A 26,497-nucleotide genomic window follows, 5' to 3' on the forward strand; every position below is an offset into this window, starting at 1 on the left:
TGGCAACATTGTATTTGAAATCAACTCCGAAGGCAGAAACAGTATGTCAGTGTCACTAAATCACAGCTCAGGGGTTAACTGCTGTAAAAAAAAAAAAAAAAAAAAAAACTTACTCGGATTAACGTGACTTTGGAGTTTGTTGGCCGACGATATTATGTGCTTGCCCAGGTCAGTTCCTCTTATTGAGTTCAGTCCGTATGTAAACTACTGGTGTCGGGTGACTAAATTGCATAAAATAAAACAATACTCCCCGCGACATGAAACAGGAAAAAAATATGTATATAGTCGTTTGTATTTCAACTGTCAGCTATATTGTATTTGCCTTTTTTATTTTTTATTTATTTATTTTTTCTACAGAGACGCATCACCAAAATAGTAACAATTTCCTAGGTCATTTATTTATAGATCAAGATCCATATTCATAAACGTTCCTGCCTTTACCTTCACTAATCTAAACGGGCTCCAGTGAAAGTTAGCTAAGTTCTCAAGGGTGCCTCTGTGATTCCAGTGACGATACACCAAGGATTCTGCGCTAACAAAGGGGGAAAGAAAAAAAAAAAACCGTACTTGAAAACCGGACTAGTCATCAGTGGCCCTTGAAAATAAACCTAAGGAAAGTTCACAGTATACGAGTACGAATCCAAGTTTTCTATTTTTCTATTATAACTAACAATTAAAACATAAATAATTTCTTCTGACGAACTTTACTTTTGGTCTGATTCTTGTCAGTTTATTTATAGCTATGTGTTAGTCTGTTTTCCCTCCCACCAGTCTCTCTCTCTCTCTCTCTCTCTCTCTCTCTCTCTCTCTCTCTCTCTCTCTCTCTCTCTCTCTCTCTCTCTCTCTCTCTCTCTCTCTCAGCAATCCATACCCTTCGCTATCATTACCCCAATCGATAAACTGTAGCGAGGTGGAAATAAACGCATGATATTCTTTGCTGGATTCGTTAATACGGAACAATAGACACATTCCTGAAAAAAAAAGTTAAGTACGAAAAAAAAAGGAAAAAGAAACGCCGATATTATGGACTTTAAGCTGCATTTTCAGTAATCCATATTCGCTAACACTGCGCGTGCCCAAATAAGTAGTATACACATAAATATACTTGTGGGATTAATACTGATCATAAAAAAAAACAAAAAAAACATGAGACCAACCTCCTCTTTATACAATACAGGCTCATTATCCTCGTAACTACTCGTACTACTTCGGCAGAGAGATAAAGACAGGGAAGGAAACATGCTGAAACACGAATCAATACCTCTATTCATGCTTCATCATCGACTTTACAACTTCACTACAAATCTAGCTAGCATTTATCTCCATCCTCGTTCGATCATGTTCTCGCCTCTACAAACACTTAATTAAAGCCCCATGCCGGTAAAGGTGTCGTTATTAGTATGTGAAGATAATGCCTGTTGCCTCATCTCGTTAGAAAGGGAGCCATAGGAGGTCATAATGCAGGGCTTGGATGAAGATGCCTACAGCTGTGAATAGATCCAGGGAGAATGTCGAGTGAAATATGAAATGAGAAGACTGTCGGTATTAGAGGATAGACAGACATGCAGCTCGACAAGGAGAGAGAGAGAGAGAGAGAGAGAGAGAGAGAGAGAGAGAGAGAGAGAGAGAGAGAGAGAGAGAGAGAGAGAGAGAGAGAGAGAGAGAGAGAGAGAGAGAGAGAGACGTATAAGAAAGGGTTATGAAAGAAAAAAAAAGTTCACGGAATATTAAGAGAATTACGTAACAAAGAGTACAAATAAAAAAAAGAAACATACTCGAATAAAAAATATAAAAAAATTCGCCATGCCAAAAACTAAACGGAGAAAGAAAAGGAAAACAAAAGAAGAACGATATACAAGTAATAAAAAAAATAACAAGAAGTAAAGAAAAAGGAAAGAAAAATCGCAATGCCAAAAGCTAAACGAGGAAGAAAAAATAAAAAAGAAGGAAAGGAAAACAAGAATGTCATTTCCTCTAGGCGTTTGGAGTCGGAAGTCTCGCCTTTTCTTTTAATACCGTTCACCCATTCACCTTCATCATTCACTGGCCGTTTTCTTCTCGCCCCGTTACGGCGTCTGAACCTCCTCTTCGATCAGGCGCCCTCGACCCGTGGCGGCGCAGTGGCGTGACCTGGCGGCGTTGACGGGCGGGGGAAGGGAGGAAGGGATGGGGTTGAGGTATAAGGGGGATAAGGGGGAGAGGATTGGGGCGGTAATGGCCTTGGGAGGTAGTGATGAAACGCGAAGAAAAAGCTTTATGAAACCGAAGTCTTATCTTGTCTCCTTTTCAGACAGTGTGTAGTTCGTTTTTCTTTACGTTCTTTTTCCTTTAAATTTCTCGATAGCTTTCTTTTTTTTTTCTTTTTTCTGTTGGTTGGCATGGTTATCTATATATTTATCTACATATCTATCTGCCTCTCTCTGTCTACCTGATTTTGCCTCCTCTCTCTCTCTCTCTCTCTCTCTCTCTCTCTCTCTCTCTCTCTCTCTCTCTCTCTCTCTCTCCATACGTTGCGTTCTTTACGGCGCTTTATGATTCAATGAGCCTCTGCGTAAATTTCTTTTATTTCCCAGTTGGGCCAAATAATTCCAGGATGTGTGCCATGTGAAGTCATAAGGACGAATAAGAAATGCAAACATATCAAGCGATGAAAGTGGATTTGAAATGCGCGAGTGCCTGCTCCAATATGCACCAGATTTATAGGGACTCGGAAGTGAATATATACCTGCCTCTCTGATACTACCAACCACCGCGCTAGGTGAACACACTGGGAAGGTCCTGCGGTGAGGAAACGATTAGCAATTCTCCTTACACTAACGCAATGAACGCAGTACTGAGGGTAGCATACATAATAGATAATTTATGAGAATTGAGGGGTGAAGGGTATGGGAGTGTGGACAGTAAGGAGAAAAGCGTGGTTTAAAGTCCCAAGAGTTTTATCTCACATGGTATAAAAACAAAGAAATGGCATGCACTGATTAGACAAACGTACGTATGCACAGATCCTATTCTTAAACGTTTCTGCGTCTTAACAAGATTTCTAACAAGATCCACTTGATTATTGTGGTTTTCAAGGATACGTTCGTGATTCTTAGTTGTAGTTTAACAAGAATCCTGTACAGTCAACGGGAAAAAAACAAAACATCTATGAGAATCTAAATAAACATCTGTGGCCTCTGAAAGCAATTATAATACGAGAACAGTGGTACATAACATGGGCACAGTGTCGCAAACAAGTGCAATGGAAGCAACTGGATGAATATGCATTTTCGAATTGGCGATTTAAGTCACGATCTTTTGATTAAATGAGAAATACATAAACCAAATTAAACTTTTCTCCATTAAAAGGGAGAAAAAGGTAAAATATTGCACCTGTTAGACACGATAATCGAAATTACAAAAAAAAAAAAAATAAATAAATAAATAAAAGGAAAAGAAAGGAATTTTCAAACTCAGACGAAGACGAATTCAGTTACACACAATATTTGATACTTCTTGCAGTGCTTCCAGTGCGGGCCAGCTCCCTAAGGCGCATCTTTACGTCCAAGACCATGAACTTGTTAAGAGATAAGACAAACTCGATCTCCGTCTCCGTCCCGTCCGCACCAAGACAGACAGAGGTGCAGTGAAGTGTTTGTCTGTCACCACTTTGTGTTTCTTCTACGTTGAGTGGCTGACACGCGTACTTAACCGATCTATATGTGTGTGTTTTTGTACTTAAGTAACTCTCGATCTTGAGACATGACTACATGTTCCGCATTACATTCACATTGATGTTTGGGATACTTCTCAATGTACATAGCTTGGCCTTATAAATCAACTGTCTTTAATTGTAGTTACACGTAGTCATAACAGGCTAATAAACATTCATAATGCCAAACTGTATCAATGATCATATTTCTCTCTCTCTCTCTCTCTCTCTCTCTCTCTCTCTCTCTCTCTCTCTCTCTCTCTCTCTCTCTCTCTCTCTCTCTCTCTCTCTCTCTCTCTCACATACATAATCTAATGAAACATTTTCAGAAATTCTTGACTGAGTTTCATATCCTCCCAAGCAGCCTTGTGTTGAATATTTGCGTGCATTTCAACATTTTCTTATAGCTTCCTGCGACGTAAAGCATTAATTATGTATCTGCTCCTCGTACCCTGATGTAACCTTGCTGTACACCACCCTGGCTGCGTGGTATTCAAGCAATCATTAGGTTCAAAAGCGAGATAAAAATAAGTTTGCTCTTTTGAGATAGTTTCAAAGATATTTTGTTGCATCAAATATTTAGAAGCACTTAGGTGTCCCTTGGTGTAGCCGTGGCTGGTGCTCACCAGGCTCAAGCTTTAATTAACAAGAGCCAGCGCCGGCAAGGCGTTCACAGCGATATGAAGACCAACGCGCAAAACACTTACGTCCGAGATGATTTTATTATCCACGTCAACAAGAGCTTCCGTAAGGAGTGTGTCATAGCGGTCTTGAGGTGTGTGTGTGTGTGTGTGTGTGTGTGTGTGTGTGTGTGTGTGTGTGTGTGTGTGTGTGTGTGTGTGTGTGTGTGTGTGTACTACTACAGCTACTATTATCACTAAAAATACTGCAAGCAATAACAATATATATATATATATATATATATATATATATATATATATATATATATATATATATAATATATATATATATATATATATATATATATATATATATATATATATATATATATATATATATATATATATATATATATATATATATATATAATATATATGTGATATAAGCATCGTGTGGCAACAATATAATCCAATCTTAGTGTACGTTTTTTAGGGTACAGCAGAAGGAAAGTACTTGCTGTATCAGAAAATGCTATCTGACAACTGCGTAGCCTACACCCGAGGTGCTACCATAACAACCAGCCTCTTGTGAGTCAAGTGTCTGGCCTTCCTGACGTGACTGTTCGTCCAAAATAGCATGCACATTTTCCTGTACACAAGTAAGGTTTGGGCCTCAAAACAGCTGAAGCAGCCATTTTACTATTGCTTCTACTTCTACTTCTATTCCTCCTCCTCCTCCTCCTATTACTACTACTGCTAGTATCACAACACCCATCATGTTTATTCTCCTGTTCTAATCGCTATAAATGTATATATAAATATAAACATAAATATAAATCAGCCCACACTTAATCCAATCGAGTAAAAATATACTGTTTTTTTTTTTTTTTCCTCGCTCTCTAGGAAGCAATGTCCTCGATAATCCTGTTGAAGATTTGGAATCCAAAACTGGAGGGTCCAGGAAAACAAGTCGCTTTTTTCATTCACGTGTTTCCCTCCTGACTCCCCACAATACATTATTTTGGCTGAGGCTCTCTCGACCACAAGGAAAGGTGACCATCGGAGCCTCGCATCCAACCAAGCGAGGAATGGTGAACAGCAGGAGGTCTATAAAAACAAATAACGATAGGAGAGTCTGCCACATTGTGTCCTTTTGTGACCAGAAATAATACTAGGGACCAATTATAATAGTGTCACTTTATTTATGTTACTATACTTCATATTAGCTGGGCGGAAGGGACAGTGTGGTTGCTATTGTTTGTATGTTTTCCGAGCAGAGAATAATTTAATATCTGTAATGTAAGAGTCGCGGCGGCGCCAGGAAATTTGTGCGTGGTGTCCTTAAGCGTACTTTATTGATTTAATTGTTGGAGAAAAATAGATTAAGTAAATAAGTTAGTAAGCAAGTAAGTAAGTAAATACGTACTACTACTTCTACTACTACTACTACTCTCTCTCTCTCTCTCTCTCTCTCTCTCTCTCTCTCTCTCTCCTCTCACACACACACACACACACACACAGAGCGTCTCAATATATCAATGAACATTATGAGCCAGTTTTTGCCACTGCCTAATGACCACTGACACTTAATAAAGTTGGTGAATTTGTGTCTGTATAGTCTCGTAAATGGTGTTTGCCGTTTTGGTGCAATATTATTAGTGTGGTGGTTAATGTATGCCCATTTTTCCTACAAAGGTTAGAATTCTGTTTTCCTCTTGCGACAGTCTTCAGTACCTGGGAAGTATCGAAAATAAGAGCTTTTTTTTTTTTTGTCCAACATTGGAAATCTTGAAATTTAAAAACATTTGTCTACCGTAAGAAAAATGAAGTAGTGAAAGAACTACCTGATTATCTTCCGAGAATATTTATATGATCTGTTCTTTGCCTTTTTTTGCCTTTTTATCTCCTCTCTGAAAACTGATGAATATTTTTTTTTATATGAGCTGTTTCACACTAAGAAAAGTGAAGTAGTTGAAGAGCTTTATTATTATATTTAAAGGGTATTTATATGATTATCTTCTTAACTATTTGCTTTTCGAATATTGTAAAGAATGACAGGAACGAAAAAAAAAAGAGGAAATGATTGAATATAAAAACATGAATCTCGCTCTAACAAACTACATTTTGCTAATAACTTTGCTAATTAAGTTGATAACTAAACATTTGAACCAAATTTACTATTTTTTTTTTCTGAAGAAGAAGAAGAAGAAGAAGAAGAAGAAGAAGAAGAAGAAAAAGAAGAAGTGAACACCCACCACACTCGCGGGTTCAGCTGGTCAATGTGTCCCGTTGCAAGATTGATGTTCGAAGGGTGTCTGTCCCGTGCTGACGCCACCGCCCTGTGGACCACAATGGGTGTGTGTGAGGCTACTGGCTACCGCATCCACTCAACAGAATACAGACCACCTTCAGTGCATACAAAGGGGATATATCACTTGAATTATCTTTTAGTACTGAAAATGAAATCGGGACACACGCACACAATGAACAAGTGAACGATTACCTTTCCACAATCAAACATCAGCATCACACTCTTCTTACGTGTGGCTGTCAAGAAGCAAGGCAGAAATTGTTATATCTATTATGTCTTCCTAATGAAAGTGAATAAAATAAAAGAAAGACTAAAAATAAAACCACACACACACACACACACACATTATATATATATATATATATATATATATATATATATATATATATATATATATATATATATATATATATATATATATATATATATAGATATATACGAGTATATATATATATATATATATATATATATATATATATATATATATATATATATATATATATATATATATATATATATATATATATATATATATATATATATATATATATATATATATACTACACAAACTGTACAATAAAAACACAGGACCTTACACATTGTTTAATTAAATAATAACATTTGCACGAGCAAAAAAGGGGCAACTTTATTTCGTTCAAAACTGAGGCCCTACATGGTCGAAAAACTACAAACAAAACCCATGTTTTTCCCCTCAAAGTTTAACGTAGCGCTCAAATGTTGATAAATTTAGTTATAGTTGCCGAATGCATAAAAAAAGTTTGTTTTTTAAGGCAACTATCCGCGAATCTAGAAACACAATTTTCTTCATCGATACATTAAAGAAAACGACATTATATTGTCATTTGTGCATTATATTCCCTGGCTCAGGTCTTGTACAAGACTGGTCACTCTCGCTAACTCTATTACATTTAACAGTGACTGTATTAATCAAAGTGTCCTCAGGCTCAGAGCACTGTACCTGTTAGATTAAAATTAGAATATTTCGAATCAGATTGGTTTGAGATATAATTACTTTAATATCTCAAACCAAAGATTTCAAATTACAGCTATATATATCTATATTACTGAAAAGTTCAAGTTTCACAAATGACAGCTTGTTAATGAAGTGGAGTAATTATAATGTCTAATGTAATGCTTTTCTTTTCAGGCTGCGTGTGTGTGAGGGATTTATGTTTAATGCACGCGATTATTCGTACGTTTAGAGAGAGAGAGAGGAGAGAGAGAGAGAGAGAGAGAGAGAGAGAGAGAGAGAGAGAGAGAGAGAGAGAGAGAGAGAGAGAGAGAGAGAGAGAGAGAGAGAGAGAGAGAGAGAGAGAGAGAGAGAGAGAGAGAGAACGCATTTTCGTGCCTTTTTAAAGAAAAACAACAAATGCTAATGCTACAAAACCCTACAACTATACAAGCATGCTGTGGCCATCGCTTCTTCTTACTACAAGCTTAGAAAATGAACCAGTTGTGTTTTTCTTCTTCCACTGATGAAACTTTTAAGACCTTAAGGATCACGCACTATTAAGATAAAAAAGTCATCAAATACAGGTTCTTCACTTTTAATCTTATTTTCTGTATTTATTGTCTACTTATTGTTAATACTTCTGTTAACCGTAGTTTCCTAAATTTGATTAAAAAAAATATACGCACAAAAAGCTAATACATGACGATTATTAATGCGTTAATTACTATGACGGTCCACTAAGCATGATAACGATAATATTTGCTCGACAGTTTGCTTCTTTTGTGTGGCGTAATTTACATGTTGGCTACAAACCAATTTCGTGTCATATGCATTACGTTAATTAAATGAAAGGACAACATGTCAACATGAAGAACACGTAGCACACTTACCGTTAACGGTGATTATAAAGATTCTCATAAGTGAACATAAAGGAGGCATTGAAACTATTACATATCTATTTAGTCTAGGTTCCTTATTTAAAGACTATTTATGTATGTGTACATAAAGGGTGTAACACGAGTTTCTGCAAATATTGCAAGAGGTGAAAGCACACACATCCATTCTGAGGCCTTGTTTAGCTGTTTTATGAAATTCAAATGTTGAAGGACGACCGATACGACAGCCTGCCAGGCATCCAAGGCCGGATGTGTTGACGCGCATGTCCGCTGGTGAAATTGTGAATTATTCATTCATGATTTCTACAAGATTTGGAGCATCACAGTATCCAATAATGAGACAAGTGGTATTACATTACGCAAGTTTGCTATAAACGATAAATAAAATAATACTCTACGTAACACCATGCTCGCCTGGACAACGAGGGAAACAAAAAAAAGAGACAAAAAAAAAAAAAAATAAAAATAAAAATAAAATAAATAAAAAAAAAAAAAAAAACTGCCGGCAATGCCATGCACTTGTAGTAATGTGATGTGTGCGGACATGGTGTTTCTTCGCCAGGGATATCCGGCCGGCCAGGCCGTTGTCAATGTCTCGCCTGGCCAAACTTGAATTTCATAACACGGTTGAACAAAACCTCAAAAAGCAGCTATGCATACATACATACATATATAGTCATTATCGGTCTGAAGTCCAATTACTGCATATAAGTTGATTTTTTAATCTATAATATAATATACGAGTATATGCACATGTTCCACGAGAATTTAATGCACACGTTATAAAAACTTGTTCATCTCGAGAGAACAATGTGGTGCATTAAGTACACTTAAGCCACAATGAAAAATTTAGTTAAAATGTAACAAATAAATATATAATTACCCAGAGCCTCACGCAGTAAAACACTAAGGTCTTAAACTTCGATGTTCATCATTTGAGACTGCTTGCCGTCCATCAATCCAGTTTCCTTTATCTCTTATCATCTTGTCTGGCTCGTCGTTTTTCATACTTTCTTTCACTATCAAATTTAACATATATTCAATAAATATATAATATTTTTGTTACATATGTAGACTAAATAACTAGAAACAGATTTGTACCAAATACAAACCAATTTAAACGCGCACGCGTGTGTGTGTGAATAATGGACACTCTAAATTAAGTACAAATCGAATTAATTTTGCTAGGGAAACTAGAATTTGGCTTAAGGGTTGTCAAGATCATTTCTCTCCCGTTTCAAATTTGCAAAGGGTCTGGTATATAAGAAACCGGTAAAGTACTTAGGCATAATATTTCAAAATATAAATTTCGCCATCATACCTGTAATTCATTCAAATCGTGAGACGCTCACTGTGGTAAAACTGACAAGCTATAGAAGCCTCAACCATATATGCAAATGAAAAGTCAACGATGCAAAAGGCTGACCTTCTAACTCAGATTAGAGGTCACGAATTACAGTCGTATTACAGTTTAGGAACGGACTCATTAGTAACAACTGTTTAAGTAACGGAAAATTATTTACGGTAAAATGGATGCGCTTGTAAAACTAGCGACACCGTTATGTGCTTACTCAGTACAAACTATGGAATGCTCTACCTGGTTGAAGGCCATGCTTTACATCACCATCATCCGGGTAAAGAACCGCACTGACTTCTTGATATTTCTTTTTACAATATTCATTAAAGTGTACTTGTAGCGTAGATATAAAACCAGGCCCTGTTTAGTCGCAAACAAAGAGATAACCAGTAACATTCTCCTCTGACAGTCAAAGGAGTGACTAAAAACCAAGTCAATGCACATGTTACGATGTCACGTGGCGCCCGACATAAGACTGACCCACCACATCATCTGACCAAGGATTTGAGCAGTGACACTCTTCCATTTGAGCCCACCAGTGACTACAGACGCACACTTCACAGGTTCCCAGACGGCCTAGGTTGCGATAAAATTTCAAATCTGGTCAAACAGTGGCTGTGATTTGGCCTGTTGGGGATAATGCTGTCCAAACAGGCGGCGGCTAACGAGGACAGTCATCACCCCGCCCTCACTCAGAGGCTCCCGCCCTGCCTCTGCCTCGCCTACCTCGGGAATATTTTAATTAGGGCACAATGAGAGGCTGGCTCTTCATCAGCAGGATTCGGGAGGAGATAGAACTGGCGAAAAAAAAAAAAAAAAATGGAAATTAAGCCGTATTTCTATCCGTATGTTTATCTATCTATCTATCTATTTATCTATCTATCTTTGTCAGTCTGCCTGCTTGGCTGTCTGTTTGTCTATGTATCTAGACACCTTTCTAGTTCTGCATTTATCTACTCATTTGTGCGTGCATTTAATTACCTACTAAGAAATTTATTATATCTATCTACCATTGTTCTATCTATCTATCTATGTTTATCTTTGCCAATCCATTTGTTGCATGGTCTACCTTTGAACATTCTCCAAGAAGGAAGAGAATGACAAAGGGTATGAATAAGTACACATGCTACAATGCAAGTACTTTTCATTGACCGGAAACTCCATGAAACAGAACAAGATGTGAACTGATTTGGAATAATAATGAAAACAGAAAACCCAAACCTTACCGTCGTATTCTTCCTAAATAGGTAAAAACAGACACAAAGGAATTATATTTAGAGGAAGGCGAAAGAAAATAGAATAAATAAAGTCTGTCCATATGTGTACTTCTGTAACTCTCTCTCTCTCTCTCTCTCTCTCTCTCTCTCTCTCTCTGAAGGGTGTAAGGAAGGAAAATTGGTTGGCTGGGTAGTGGAGTGAACGGTGGTAGGGTGGAGTCGAAGAAAAGTGATCGAGTCCAAGTGAGAGGAGGGAAGAAAGAGAGGAGAAGGCAAGAAAAAAAGAAGTGAAGGGAAAGTAAGAAAAAGGGAAACAAAGCAACGGTAGAAGTGAAGTGAAGGGAAGGAGAGCTCGGGTCGTGGCCATGGAGGGGAGAGTTTTGGGGGCCCAGGGTCGTAAGAGCTGCCACGCCTCGGTATTGACCTGTCACCTCTCTCGGTCGTAAGTCGTGACGAAAGCGCGGCGGAAACGGTCCCGAGAAAACCTGCACAAATTCTGAACTTCTTTTTTCCCTTCCGATGCTAAAAATTTCCGACCCCCCTCCCCCCCAGCCAGGCAGCCCTAATATTTGCTTCCCTATCGACGGCTATGGACTCCCTGAAGAAAGGGTTTAAAACAACGTATTGGGTAGTCAAGAAACAAAAGACCATTACCCAGACGGCTATACGACCTATATTTCTAGACGTTTGCCACCAAAACGCCCTAATGGCTACTGGCTCGGGTATAAGGGTTGGGTGGTGAGAGGTAAGAGGCAGGGCAAAATGAGCTGCAGAACTGGAGTTAAGATGGGAAAGAAGAAGCTTGCAGAAGAAAACATAAAATAGTTCTTGCACAGCTAAATTTACCATAGCAAAAGTGGAGTGGCTGAGATAGAGGAACTGCTCTTACAGTTTTACCTTTCTTCAAGAGAAAGAGGTTGAGAAACAACAGGGAAAGCACAGCAGTTGAAGTAATGTCAAATATTTTTACTCCAAATATGATAAACGGGCGATGAATTTTGATCACTACCACTAAAAGACATCCATAGATCGGTGAAAGCCGCGCTGATTCTATAACTTTTCCTGGTGTAAATTTAAGATCTTTGATTTGTAAGTAAACACCCAGTGAGCGAGTTTTTGAGAAAAAAAAAAAAAAATTCTAGAATTTATCCAATTGATTCCAAGAACTAACTTTTTACCAGATCCGCTATTTCTCGTTTTAGCTTTCGGTTCACTGGAAAAAAAAAAAAACGCATTTGTAAAGAATGGAAAAAAAATACACACACACACAAAAGCATTGGTTGTATTGAGCGGCTGAGTGTGGCGCCTCACGCCTACGTGATTCAAGGGGGGGGGGGCGGGGGGAAGCGGCCAAGAAAGAATGAGGAGCACGGCACGGAAGAAAATACACGAAATGAAATTGTGTGATATCGCCAATTTTTGCCAGAAACAATGAAAGGAAAATTCAAAAGGAAAGGTACGTCACAAAATGAAACAATGAAAGTGAATAATGGTAATAATCTAACTGACAAGAGCATTATACATGTGTGTGTGTGTGTGTGTGTGTGTGTGTGTGTGTGTGTGTGTGTGTGTGTGTGTGTGTGTGTGTGTGTGTGTGTGTGTGTGTGTGTGTGTGTGTGTGTGTGTGTGTGTGTGTGTGTGTGTGTGTGTGTGTGTGTGTGTGTGTGTGTGTGTGTGCGTGCGCGTGCGTGTAAGTCTGCACGCGAGTCGTTCATATATATATATATATATATATATATATATAGAGAGAGAGAGAGAGAGAGAGAGAGAGAGAGAGAGAGAGAGAGAGAGAGAGAGAGAGAGAGAGAGAGAGAGAGAGAGAGAGTTACTAATACCGTCACACTCATCACACAAGGTGAAGGGAAGCGTGCATTTCCTCAACAAAGTGAATATTTCTTTATTACATTATCTATCTTTTTACTTACTCTAATTAATGTTCGTAAGTCATCCTTAGGTATACAAAATCAAATAACAGTGATAGCGGTGGAGAGGGTTTTCTTTCTCCCTTATCAACCTCCTAACTTACAACATTGATACTTTCATAAAGTGTTCACATTCTTATCAATTTTAATTAATTTTGAAGCTTGTTTCCATTCATCAAAAAAAAAAAAAAATAAATAAAATAAATAAATAATTGATATCGATTTGTCAACTTCAGATAATTCAATACCAATTTTTTTTTTTTCGGTTATCGATATCGGCCTCACAAGTTGCACTGATCTGATTATCATTATGAAAGCCAACCTTTTCAATATCAGTGTCTAACAGTTAGCGATGTCAGGAAAACACGCCAACACCAACACCAATAATAAAAGTGTAACAAGAAAACAATCAGTAACAGTTAAAGCGGCAGCTGCAACAACAACAACAACAACAACAACAACAACAACAACAACAACAACAGCATTGACAGCGAACATACAGACAACCTCCTTGTAGCACAAACTGGGAGATGGTTGAGTTCGCGAAAGTGATCCATGATGCTATCAACCTTTTGTCACACCTATTAACTGGTTATCCTTCATTGCGTACATGACTAGCGATGACAAAAAAGAAATACATCACAGGTTCAAGTTCAGTACATGTGATGTCTATAGATTATTTTTATTGGTGTTCTTGGTAAGTATTTTTCATGCAACGGGAAGCCGATTCCAAAGGGACCAAAGTTTGCTATGTATCCTGAATATTGGACAGACGCAGCGCAGAGAGAAAGTAAAACAATTTTGGCTTCTGCATGCGGAAGGTGTAGGTAAAAGGAAAGGGAGAGGGAGAATGACAAATGACCCGAGGCCTGAACTCTCGGTGTAGTTTGCGGCAGACTTGACCTCACACACACCTCACACTTTCACGACCGTGGCCTAAGATGCCTCTCATAACCTTCAGCTTGTACACTTTTCACAACACTGAGCTCACACACTTCTCAGAAAATTTTTAGAACGCACAACACGAAATTTTTAAGCTTAGCGTATTAATCTAAGCTTTGTACGAGTGATTGCCGTCTTGAAATATACTATATGATAATTGTAGTAACTGACACTGGCAACAACCTTTCCTAAAAGATCGTATATTTTTATATATAAAAGTGTCGAAATCTACTAAGTTACAAGTAAAAGCAGAATTAAAGATTTCCGTGTATTACGTTTCACGTCAACAAATATATCTTAGAACTTGAAGTTTGGCCGTTCTTTTGGCCGGCCGTCTGTCAGCCTGGGGACAAAGCCTCCGCACGGTCCGTGTATTTTGGAAGCGCTGCGGCACGCACGCACCAAGAATTCCAATAGGTATTTGATACACTCCTCATACATAATTCAAAACTCGGCGTTAGAGCGTTGAAACAATTAACAGACTTGACTTGTCAGGCTACAATTTACCAAAGAGAGTCAACGTCTTTCTTGCAATTATGCTATTACTTGACAATGAGAGAATTATCCCTGGGCAGCAGCGTCTCATTATTATTACCTGGGGCGAGGACACCAATTAGTGGTGCTAATCTTCGTTGTCATGCCCAAATGTACGTAATGTCAGGATGCTTCACAGCTGATGAGACTGCGACCATTAGGACATGAATAGTGCACTTCCTGTCACACGTTCGTTTCTATCGCATAAAACACTACTACGCTTTCCAGGTTATGTGAAGCAAGATCATATAATTCTGTATTTTCCACTGCCTAGGATCCATCGCCAAAATATTCAAGATATTTGGTGAGTAAATTATTAGAATTATAGCAAAAGTAGTAATGACCAACGCAAGTTCTTCACGAGTAAATGTAATTATCAAAATTTTATCATCATCGACCAAAAGGATGACTATCTCATGCCTTTTTTTTCTTGTGATTCATCATAATGGGAGGTGCAAATGCCTTGCGAGGACACCTCTGACCTACGGGTGGCGAGAAAGGGAACGGCTGATTAAATCTTTAATATTGTTTGTGATTTGATAACTGATTAATTAACGAACTCAAGTGCTTGCATGTAAGCAGAGGACACCTTTAGAACGGGTCGTGTGTTGTAGCGCTTCATAAGCCAAGGAAAATCTCGCTGGCCACATATGGCACATAACACTACGCACTGTCATCACGTGTAGTGGACCTTAACTTAAACCTGAGGGCTGCTGAAATCACCACTGAATCCCTTGAGTGGGGTTATGTAAATGGGTACTTTGCTCCCAAGAGGTGCGTGACCCTCGAAAAGTTTCGGAGCCACTCGACTGTCTGATACAATGAGCTGCACAAGAACACCCTCGATGAGGCCATGCAGCGGCTGTCTTACCTTGATACTGCTATGATGGCTCCCTAAGAAGGTTCATAAAGCAGCAAGACAGGAGCGATTTAATTTACAAAGCTCCTCTTTTCATATCTTATTCCATTTTGTGATTTTAAACATTTAAAAAAATGTATTATTTCAAAGCTTTAAAACTTTATATAAAAAAAAAAAAAGACAAAAAACATGTAGAACGTTTTGAAGGCTTCTGAACGATAGATTAATCGTTATCTTTAAAGATCTATATATTTAGTGTGACTTGTAGATAGCTAAGAAAAATAGTAAGTAGATTCATGGCATCACAACACTGAATTTTCCTATAGTAATGAAGAGACAAGTTAATAAATCAACGAAAGGCGCGAAACGAACACATCATGAAATTACAACTGTAGCTATATCCCTTTTTATTCTTAAAAGAAAGAAATAACTTGGCACAAAATTTGAGAAGGATGGTTAGTGTGTGTGTGTGTGTGTGTGTGTGTGTGTGTGTGTGTGTGTGTGTGTGTGTGTGTGTGTGTGTGTGTGTGTGTGTGTGTGTGTGTGTGTGTTGAGCAAGCTGGAGGCTGGCACGGGTTAACGGAAGATTTTTTTGTGAAGTGATAATGATTAAAAAGATTAAAACTTTGATCTTTAGGAATGCATTTCAACGTAAAGGCAAGCAAAAGTAAGCAATTCCATTACAAACTGTGGACACGGTCAATGCGGTTATTCACGATATTATGAAACCTTTGATCTCTAATGGAGGTATGAGTGTTTTGGAAGAGATTGCAAATGTCGTTAGTTGAGTTAAAGGCTTCACTGAACAAATATGAGTCTGGCACATTGACCTTTTCATGTATATTCGTTATTGTCTGTCTGATTTATATATAAATAAGAAGGTGTGAAATAAATTAATACTAAATAATAAGAAACTTCATTGAATAAACTACGGAATAAATTCATAATGAGATATTCGAAAACTTGCAATTATATGCGAAATAATTTTGCAACTGTAGTGTTTATGAGTTCATTAGAGACTAAACTGCTCTTCCACTATTTCAGGTAGTCTTGAATAAAGCAGGGTTGAAGATGTGATGTGTGCGTGTGTGCGTGCATTTTTTTCTTTTATGATTAAAGAGATGCTGGAGATTACAGGAATTTTCAAAGGGATTTTCATGACTTTAGTTTAGGTTAAGAATAATTCTCCAACATCGATTAAAAGACCCATGGAAAGCTGTCTAATAACCACTGTGGCCTTTGAAAACAGTTCTAATGAAAGAATTGAGTCTTAAAACATCAGCACTGAGCTTCTTAATTACATGTCCTTCCTTATTTCATGCTGCTAAACGGCACGTAAGCTATTTTCTGCTGATCTTCTATTCATTCTCACATCTTTTAATTCTATTCCCACAAAAGTTAACAGGCATTTTTATTTCGTTTCCATTACTCAAAATTCTTGAACATTCAGCCTCTCTCGCTTTCTTTTCCTCCCCGCTTCCTGTCACTTAATATTCCATCAGAGGGGAGCATGACCGCACCTGAGGAAATAAAACTGGTATTCATTTTTCCCATGCGTCTGTGTGTCTAACGGATCCTCTCTTAGTGGCACTGGTACTGTATTCATTTTATTTTCAGTGGAGATGATTCCCTCGTCGGAAGAAGACATATAACAAATATTTGATAGTCTTACTGGAGTGCAATTAATTATATATATATATATATATATATATATATATATATATATATATATATATATATATATATATATATATATATATATATATATATATATATATATATATGTATTAGAACTGTTAGCAATGGTGGTGGTGGTGGTGGTGGCGGTGGTGGTGATGATGATGATTATGATTATGATGATGATGACGAGGAGGAGAAGGAGAAGGAGGAGGAGGAGGAGGAGGAGAAGCAGTAGGAGGATGGCGATGTTGCTGATAATGATGATTTGGATACACTAATAATAACAAAGATGAATCAGTGACAACAACAATAACAACAACAACAACAACAACAATAATAATAATAATAATAATAATATCTGTAATAATAGTAAGATTAATTATGAAAACAAAACAGCCTTATAATAAATATTCGCTACTATGGTCATCCCTCGGCATAGGCGGATCTGGTGGGGCACTCCTGACTTGCCCTCGACTTTACTGTTTCACTAAATAATGTTCACTCAAAGTTTCTCTCTCTCTCTCTCTCTCTCTCTCTCTCTCTCTCTCTCTCTCTCTCTCTCTCTCTCTCTCTCTCTCTCTCTCTCTCTCTCTCTCTCTCTCTCTCTCTCTCTCTGTAACAGGTAGCCTGGCTCTGGCAATAAACTGTGCACCGCAACGCGCCATTCAATATGGACCATTTCTTATTCATCTGATGCATATACACAAAATGACTCCAGGACTGGTCTCCATACTTTATGTTAATTCACTTCAGCCTTTCTGAATACCAGACAGAGGTAGTAAAGTTTATTTGCTTTCAAAACATACTCTATGAAATTTAAAAAAGAAAGTGTTAATTAATGAGAACAAAGGCCTCCATTCCTTCCCAAAGGTGACCGAAAGCATACTGAACTTTGTCTCTCCCAGTGAAATGTCGCCGTCAGAATTAAAAGCATGCGCTTGTACATCTTCAGATCCCATTATTGTGACGTATGGCTACATGAAACATTTCCTGACGAACCAGGAAGAATGTGACTCATCTTTCCTATCTGGCCAATGTGATTTCCCATCCATGAACGACCTAAGTAACTTTATAAGTAAAAATATAATGGTGTATGAGTATGTGGTGTGTGTGTGTGTGTGAGACAAACACACACACACACACACACACACCATCCCATCCCACACGCAACAAATTTTTAATAAGACCGAGCAATATATTGAATGTGTTAAGGGCAGAACACCATGGCCGCAGCTTAAAGATGACTTGCCGTCTCGTCTAGCAACGGGCAGAGACTTCTGTCCATGTCCCGGAAGAAGGCTAACCATCCTCGGCCTGCTATGCTCTACGTCTCACCGCCTGAGTGTCTCTTTGTCGGGCAGCGACCTATACCAGAAGCGCCGCTGTGCTTCCCTCATATCACAGCACCAGGGACGCGTTAACGTGCACCTTAAGGCAGACTGTGTGTGTGTGTGTGTGTGTGTGTGTGTGTGTGTGTGTGTGTGTGTGTGTGTGTGTGTGTGTGTGTGTGTGTGTGTGTGTGTGTGTGTGTGTGTGTGTGTGTGTGTGTGTGTGTGTGTGTGTGTGTTCATAATCATATAATTTTATTTACGATATTGAGAAATAAAACTAAAGACAAGTGCTAAAGTGAACAGAAGCGAAAAAGAAAGAAAATCATAAATGAATAAATAAACAAACAAGTAAATGATATAAAATAAGATAAAAGCAAATAATAATAATAATAATAATAATAATAATAATAATAATAATAATAATAATAATAATAATAATAACATAATATAAACAAATGAATAAACAAGAAAACACTCAACACTCATATATGATAAATGACTGTCAAACGATTTGCACAATGCTGCCTACAAGTGCGTAAACAATCTTGCATTTAGCAAACTGTGCTTCAGTAAAAAAAAAAAAAAAAAAAAAAAAAAGAAATGACCACATTTTTTTTTTTAAATATTTGTAATAATAGATCGGGCATTAATTATGACTAAAGCAAGACGTTTCCATTTATCAATTTCCTTCTGAAACTAAACTGACCAAAGGTTTTTCTTTAACTGACATTTTGGGAGCATGATATTTAGAGGGGGGCTCTTTTCCCATTTTTCTTCTTAGTCCTCAGCTCGTCTCCTTGACATGTAAATAAACTACACAAGTAAATTTTATCCACGAAGATTCTTCCACGACATTCTCACACAAAGTAACTCCCATGATAAATTTTCCAACTTAACCTAACATAGTTTACGTGAGATGATTACTCTGTAGAATCTCATGAGCGAAATGTCCGCAGGGAAATTTATCAGCAATGACTGTTCCTGCATTCTTGAACGTTTCGCGCCTTATTTCGACTACATTCAATACGCCGTACTAGAAGTTATTGGAGGTTTCAAGAGTGTTCAGATGATTCAACAAGTAGATTAACAAGGATTCTACATCACCACTGGCAAAAACACCCTATGAGAACCAACTAATCAGCACGGTGGCCTTTGGAGAAGGTCTTCGTGAGAGCAAAACATTCAACAATAAGAACTCATGGGCAAGACCTTGTAGGGAGAGATTGGATCAGCAACGTGCTGCACTGGCGTGACATCTGTCGGTGCATACTGGAAACATATTTTTAACATTGATAAATCACCAATGATGCCACACCGACCATAGCATACATATTTGAGGTAATGAGGTTCAATCTAACCATTAGTACAGTTAGTGTGGCAATAGGGAATAGATACAATGAGAAAACACTTTGAGTACTTCGAGTGATTGCAGATAACGAAAGCAGGAAATGCCTCCCTTATCTTAAATGGTTTTCGTAATCTGGATATTCACAGGTTATTTCAATTGTGACTACCTTTGTTAGTTGTAGAACGGAAGATGCGTCGTATTAAATAAAAAGAAAAGTATAATGTTATGAACACACCAACTCCACCACCCGCGATAACCATTACTGTTCCCTGAAATAAAAAAAAGTTATCGTACGTGTCATTGCTAAATATTTTACACTGAATATTCAAAAGTATTCGCCCGCCTAAGAGTAAAATCGTGTTACTGAAATTCTTCCATGAGTGTGGCCTCCGAGACTTTCTTCCTTAAAACTCACTGGAAGGTCACATGCTTATGGTTGGATAATTGCACCATTAACCTTAACAACTGCTCCATCACGACCATTATCTGGAATGGGCACGCACCAGCAAGACGATCGGTGTCATGGCCGAGATTATATATGTACCTCCTGTGGTCGTCATTACCCTCGCGCCGGAGTCTTGTTGCTCGCAGCGGGACTCGCGGCGCTGCCCGGCGTGAGACGGGACAAGCAATCGCGCCACTGTCTTATCATATAAATATTTCCTTCTCCATCAAAAACTAACCCAAGCAATGATCGTTATAATTGTAAACTGCTTTATACACAGCGCATCTCGACGTGATCATGGTGAGTCGCGTGTGGCCAACTAGTATGCCAATTATTCTGCCTCTGCACAGGGAGAAGAAAAAAAAAAAAAATCGCTGCTATGATAACACTGGAGTATTCGTTCCTTGCTTTGATTGACAGAAATGGTCAATTTTAGTTACGCTTGCTTGGAGAAACGTGTTTTCATAATTATCCTCCGCCCTTGCCCTTGCTATGAATGACGCATACGTATATACATGTGCTAAGTTTCTTGTCATGGCTGAGACATACACGTGAGGCTGATAATATGACAGTGCTGGAGTGCTACAAATTAATACTCAGTACCATGGAAATATGTCAGCACAATGGAGTAAATCAAGTTACAATATGCCGCATGCTCTCCAAACTTAAGGCTTCATGGAGATTGCGTCATGCCCCGCCACAAACAAGGAAGCGTGGGATTCTGTTTCCTTAACTGGCCTGCTGTAGTGGTGGGATTTTTCTCCAACTGACGCTTTATGTGAGCCAAAGTCCTATCACTCATCTTGGGACGCCATTCCCTACCATGTTTGTGGCGGGGTATCCCACGCTCACAAGAAGCCTTACACTTGGAGCCAAGCGAATTGTAACTTGCTTTACGCCATTCTGCTGACGTAATTCCTTGGAACTCGACCTTGATTTGTTGCACTTAATCACGTGACTAAAAGCTTCTCGTACACATTGAAGCTTGAATATGTAGGTTATTAATAATGAAATCTACGAGAGGATTAACTTTGCTATTCAAGGCTGCAAGGATGCCACTAGGTAGTTCGGAAGTTCGGAATGAGCTATAAGACGTACGTACGTAGAAGAATGTATGTATGTAGCAGGGGCTGTTCATACGATGAGTGAGTTGACTAGACCAGCAGTCCATGCACAAAGCACACACGAGTCAGATCCCTTTGTGGCTCATTTTTGTGCACTTTTCATTATTTATAGATCTTATACTCATCTCCATCCAAAGCTACCGTATCTCGTATTCGTTGATGTATTTTCCCAGTCCCCAAACACGCAGATCTGTGGAGGCTTTGACATAGTCGGGAAGTGATTTGCGTAGGAAGCCGGTTCAGCACACCCAACAGCCTTCTCAGATTTTTACTACAGGGAATGTTAGTGAGGGAAGCAATATTCAGAGGAGTAAAGATCTTGTCTAGATGCTTTAATGTGTTCAGTCATTGTCATTGTCTTCCGGCAATGCAATTATTAGTGTTAATCGTCAAATAAAAGTAAGAAAGTTTTTAATAACGAATAATTAATGTAAAAGGTTATTGATTTTGGTTATGTGACCGTCATTTCAATTTTATTTCTACGATGTACAAGGGATAGAGAGAGAGAGAGAGAGAGAGAGAGAGAGAGAGAGAGAGAGAGAGAGAGAGAGAGAGAGAGAGAGAGAGAGAATTCTATAAAAGCGCACAAGCTGTACTACGTTAGAAACAGTTAAAGAAATGCTATAATAACACAAATAATAATAATTTGAGTACGATGTGGTAATAAACCCTTAATACAAAACAAATAATAAAGAAAATAGGGATGAAGAGCAATGAACGTGCCACGCCCAACACGAAGCAGAATCACAAATTGAGAGACGAAGATGAAACAAAGTGCAAAACTATCGAAAAAAAAAAGAAAAGAAAAGTAGTAGTGATGGAAGAAGGGAAATTAATGGGCAATTCGTGGTTCGTAGGGCAAGTGGAACATGTTCGAATCCCAGTGACGGTAGCGGACACCATAGTCACTCACTGGTCCCCCGCAAGTCGTAGGTTTCTTTTTGTGGCCTCGTACCAAGGGAAATACGACGGATAACACTCGCCTAAATGGGCATCACACGAGACGTATACGTGTGTAACCGCCAGGACCACTCTGTGCATCCTGTGCCATCTATTGTCCAAAGACCACATCAAACCAATAATGGATAAAAAAACAAAAACAAAACAAAACAAAACAAAAAGCAATAGAAATAAAATGCATGCACCACTGGCAGCCACGTGTAATTTACTTAGTTTGGTGCAGTGTAGCAAAAGGGACAAACATGATAGGCTTACAGCTGGGGACCAATGACTGCGTGAGGGGGAAGAAGCGTGACGCGACGAGTTCAGCTTCGTTAGAGAAAGTGAAAACAATATACATGACGCTGATCGCCCAGGTTACATATATTAACGACTGAAAGCAGCTAAAGGAGAGATACGTAAATAACAACTAAAAAGAAAACCGTGGTGATACAAGCAATGCACTGAGATGATCATAAACTGTCTCTGGTAGGACATATGGAAGAACACTTATTGCGGGAGAGAGAGAGAGAGAGAGAGAGAGAGAGAGAGAGAGAGAGAGAGAGAGAGAGAGAGAGAGAGAGAGAGAGATGTATAGTATCACACATCACACACCCCATCAAGACCACCCAGTAGTGTGTCCTTGAAGGCGAGTCAATCAGTGTTATCGACAAGTTTTATCGCACGCCGCCTCCTCTCACGTCGTCAAGGTGGTTTATGAAGGCGTTCGTCATGCATCGACTGGAAACTGCCTCCAGCGAATCCCAAGGCTACCCAGTGTTTGGCGCCCTGCACTCAAGATGGCGATGTGTGCGCTTCTCCTGAGGCTGCAGTTTATTTTTACGAACATCTTCCGTTTCCTTGGTCATCGGCTCTCCTCCTACCACAAGTCGGCATTTCATTGATGGATGTGTCAAGTTTCGTAGTTGCTCTTAGTTGTGTCGTTTAGTAACATGAGTGTTGCAATACCGTCAGTGCTTCACTAGGACCAGCTCTCAGTAGAAAGTGTTGTTCACTATGAAATTAAAGTTTACGCCAAAAGTGATAAAAAAAAAATATCAATGGGCGATTAGAAGAAGAAGAAGAAGAAGAAGAAGAAGAAGAAGAAGAAGAAGAAGAAGAAGAGCAGCAGCAGCAACAGCAGCAGCAGCAACACAACAATAATTCAGCCACAACACAGCTAAGACTGCAGAGTAGCTCAAACAAGTTATTCTGGATTCATCCGGAGTGCTTTTTCCTTACAGAAACATCAACTAAATCCTTCACGAGAACACCGTGAGATACTTCAGTCTCATTAGTAATAGACAACCATAACCCTTATCCCCCCAAAAAAAATGGTGCCAAAATGGGCCAGTCGCTATTCTAATAACAATATTCAACATGGAAGGAAATATTTGGAATGGATACCAAGAGAGAGAAACGAGCAGAGACAGATCCGGTGAGATGGAAAACTATAGAAAGTCTTAAGGGAAAAGAGGGGAAACTCTGGCTGCAGTCGTGAAAAATGAAGAATACAATAACAAAAACGGATGGAGGAGAATCGAATTTCATCAAGCTGATAGACTAAAAACTTAATTGGCGTCTGGTGTAGCGAGAAGAGTATTCTGAGCATTCGCCAGAAGTATACTTAGAAAAAATGCAAACAAATAAACAAATATATGCAAGGCTTTCTCCTAATGGCAAAAAGGTTACCAACAAACGGTCACGATTTCCTGTCTGATTTCTACTCTTCGGGATGAGTGTGAGGAACATATCAATCTGAGTCGATTTCGTTAAATTTTCTATCACGTTAAAGCTTAGGAAATGTGCCATTAAGTCATACCTCATAACAGGTCTACATGTTCTCAGTACTTACCAGCTCGTTAGTTGAAGATTATTACACTTTGTTATTCACCCCAGCATGTATACCATTTATATCTTAATTAGTAATCTGTTGCGGAGACTTATTTTGTTCACGAGGTTACCTACCTACACACACACACACACACACACACACACACACACGCGCATGTATGACAATAAAAGATGTATATTCAATTCATATCAATTACGAGTAAAACTGATGCTTTTGTCGACAAAGTTATTTCACATCCCAAACGTTACGAAAAGACTCCAGCTGTGTCAGAGATAGACATTACCAGCCTTAAAATGAGAGCGAATGATTGTGAGGTTCATTAGAGAAATTAATAAATGAGCTAATGCTTGCCCTGCTTTGTATTAAATGTTCCAAAAATACGAAGAATATCTGGTGGTGCAGTATATGGAAATGCAATTTACCAGATAAACTTTTTTTTTGACTTGACGCTTTGTAGAGCACGGCATCATTATTTTGGGCAACTGTGCATTACTCGTTGTGGGAATGTGGTACACGACGCGTTTAGAACCTGTTTGGGAACACCCAAGTGAGGCACAAAGCTGCAACACAACAGTGTTTATTATTTGTTTGCGCTCAAAGCTAAGCGTCTCTACCTGCCATGATCCAGCTGCACAGTCGCTTTTCGCTGATAGTCTCGCTGCACACCGGTATACGAGTATTGGAACATTCATAAGGATATAGTGGGGATTTCCTTTTTACCGTTTTCAAAATAAATTTCATATAAATGTTACTGCATGTGATCCTGTGGCGTAAAAAGGAAAAGAAAAAAAAATGAACAAGTTATCCTACGAATCATATTGGTCACCTTTTTTCTTGTTTCTAGAGAGCTGACGCCTGTAACTTCAGCTCGTCTTTCTGAATATGTGTGAAGATGACACCAACCAAGGGATGGTGTGACGGACAATATAAAATTATACGCTGGTTCACAGGAAAAGTTACAGAAGTATTATCTGTCGCTGCACGATTAATAAAATTCCTTGGGGGTTCGTTGCCGCTCTTGTCACTTGTTAGTATACATGATACAAATGGACTGGTAGATGCATCTCTCTCTCTCTCTCTCTCTCTCTCTCTCTCTCTCTCTCTCTCTCTCTCTCTCTCTCTCTCTCTCTCTGCAGTGAGTTCCAAGCATTAAAAAAAAAAGGCATGATAATAAAATATGAAAAACAAAAGGACGAGAAGACAATGAAAACAAAACAAAACAAGTTACGTAATAAAAGACGAAATTTGATATGAAAATCTGAAAAAAAGAAAACTGTATTTAGAAATTAATAGTTGATAAAAGTAAATAGTAATCGCAGTAATACACACACAAAAAAAAAATGATAAGCACTTGAACAAAAATATCAGTGCACTAGATAAGAAAACCAGAGAGAGAGAGAGAGAGAGAGAGAGAGAGAGAGAGAGAGAGAGAGAGAGAGAGAGAGAGAGAGACCAATGTTCTAATAAGATTAATGAAGGTACATGATACTCGTATAATACTAATGCTTATCTAGGTTTTCATTTTTTTCTTGTTTAAAGTGAGGAGGAAGCTGGCCAAGTAAAAAAAAATAACTTTTTTCCAAAAAAGTAAAAAAAAAATTATAAAAAAATAAATAGTTTGCACACTGTTGCTCCATTTAGTTCCAGGGATGTGTTAACATTTCTCTCTTGAAATATTTCCATCATAGGAAGAGGGTGAAACAAAAAACAGGTAGACGTATCCTGTGTTTATACAAATGAAAGAGTGAAAATACTTGTTAATTTTTGCATTTATAGGGTAGGCAAAGCATAGCCGAGAGTCAGTACAGTGTTGTGCCACGCTGACGCTTGGAGGAAAAAAGGTTTAATATGTTAAAGATAAAAACTGTAGCAGAGATCCTTTCTATATCCTCTTAGGCCACTTAAGACGCCCTCACCTTCTGCACCGAGCCAGCAGTTTCACCAGATTCTGCTGACTGATGATGAAATGGTTCTTCCGCTCTCGTTTGCATAATCTCCTTGAAGATCTGACAATTAATTTAGATCAGCACAAAAGGCGATTATTCCAGGCAACAGAAATCAAACTAACGCGAAGGCAAATTGAGCATCCGATTGTTTTTAAAGACGCATTTATATAAGACTCAATGTGATCTGAATAAACGAGTGTTGCCTTTGCAGCATCACAACTGTATACTGTAATATCCATCGACTTTTTTTACTTTTTTTTTTCCGGACCACGATACGTTTCATTGCGTTTCATGTTTGTTTATGGATGTACATGTTCTACTTAATCCAATTATCGCCATAAATCCTCGTACACTATGTGATCAGGACATGAACGGAGCACATTTCTCTTTGCCTTCCTCATTAACTGCACCCAAGCTATTGGGATGCACATGAATTTCCAGGTAAGCCTCTCTGTAAAGGACAAATGAACGTCGTAACTCAAAGAAACTGTGACAAATTCATCCCGG

General features: G+C 38.4%; 1 long non-coding RNA gene across 1 annotated transcript in view; it reads right to left on the reverse strand.

The window, feature by feature from the left end:
* Positions 1-5,813: 5,813 nt before the first annotated feature.
* LOC135106703 (uncharacterized) overlaps positions 5,814-26,497 on the reverse strand; it is a 92,387-nt gene continuing 71,703 nt past the window's right edge. The window contains exons 2-3 of the long non-coding RNA XR_010271438.1: positions 6,567-6,650; positions 5,814-6,045 (exon numbers count right to left, since the gene is read on the reverse strand). This is a non-coding gene — a long non-coding RNA (uncharacterized LOC135106703). The remainder of the gene's footprint in view (positions 6,046-6,566; positions 6,651-26,497) is intronic.

The sequence above is a fragment of the Scylla paramamosain genome, chromosome 14 (genome assembly GCF_035594125.1).
Source record: "Scylla paramamosain isolate STU-SP2022 chromosome 14, ASM3559412v1, whole genome shotgun sequence".
Taxonomy (NCBI): domain Eukaryota; kingdom Metazoa; phylum Arthropoda; class Malacostraca; order Decapoda; family Portunidae; genus Scylla; species Scylla paramamosain.